This window comes from Pygocentrus nattereri, chromosome 14 (assembly GCF_015220715.1).
Source record: "Pygocentrus nattereri isolate fPygNat1 chromosome 14, fPygNat1.pri, whole genome shotgun sequence".
NCBI lineage: Eukaryota > Metazoa > Chordata > Actinopteri > Characiformes > Serrasalmidae > Pygocentrus > Pygocentrus nattereri.
Window position 1 is genome coordinate 41,675,774 of NC_051224.1, and position 1,470 is coordinate 41,677,243.

Here is a 1,470-nt window from a genome sequence, read left to right on the forward strand (position 1 = left end):
GGCTCTTTGAGTGTTCTACAGTGAACCCTCTTCTTTAGTAAAGAACCCTTGGAGAACATTGTTTACTTTTCTGTTAGTTGAGTTTTTATGGTATTTTTTTATAAATGTTTCTTGTGCATTTTAATGTTAATTTTAATGATTAAAAATATAAAATTAAATAATAATAATCGTATTTCCCCCCCCGTGACCCTGACGGGGAAGCGGCTTAGAAAATGGATGGATGGATAATCGTATTTTTTTATTACCTTTTTCTTCCTCGGTTGTTTTGTTTTGTATTTTAAAGCATTTTTTGCCATATTTTAATGTATGAAAGGTGGTATATTATTATTATTATTATTGACATATACACATGGGGGCATTGAGCAGGAGGGTCCTGAGACCTACAGTGCCAGTCAAAAGTTTGGACACAGCTACTCACAGAAGGCTTTTTTTACATTAGAGTTACAGTAAAGACATTAAAACCATAAAGCAGCACGTCTGCAGTGTTTCCTACGAGCTCCACCTCAGCCTGTTTTCGCTTGAACTGTTTATATCAGATGTGTTTTATACTGCTCATGAATAAACAGGCCGCACCTTGTAAACTCAGTTCTGTTTCTAGGTAATCAGGTACGGACTAGATAAGACTGCACTGTAGCTGCCTGACACTCACAGGTGTTTCCAGTTTACTTTCCTGCTTAAACACGTTAGCTTACAGTGAAACTGAGTCCACGCTGATGCTCACTGTTCTCTCAAATACTTTAGTAATCAATTAAGTAATACGAATCTGGAACAGCTGTTCGGAGCAACTGGCTACGGAGCGCCGGAGGGGATGGAGGTTAAAACACGAATGTCTCGCAGTTTGTTTGCGTTTTCTCTTTTTCGTGGTCACGATTTCTTTACTTCGTGGGTACGTATCTAGAGGTATAGTAATAGTTGCATTACAATAAAAACTTAGCAAGTGAAATTATCTTAAATCTACAACTTCGTTTAAAAAAAGTGGGATAAATGTAAAATAAAACCAGTTTGTAATGATGGGCAAATCTCATAGACCCATATTTAGTCACAATAGAACATAGAACACAGAGCAGATGTGGAAAGTGAGACATTTTACCATTTCATGAAAGACATTAACTCATTTAGAGCTTGACGGAAAAGTTGGGGCAGCGTCGTGTCTCCCACTGCACAGCATCCCCTTTTCTTTACCAACAGTCCGTAAATGTCTGGGAAGCGAGGAGACCAGTTACTGGAGTTTTGGGAGAGGAATGTTGTCCCATTCTTGTCTGATCTAGCTGCTCAGTGGTCCTGAGTCTTCTTTGGGTCTTCTTTGATGGATTTTTCGCTTCATGATGCGTCAAATGTTTTCTGTTGTGATGATGTGGTTTATTGTCTTGCTGACATATGAAGGCCTTCCCTGAAAGAGACGCTGTCTGGATGGCAACGTATGTTGTTCTAAAACCTCTATATATTGGTCAGCATTGATAGAGCCTTTCC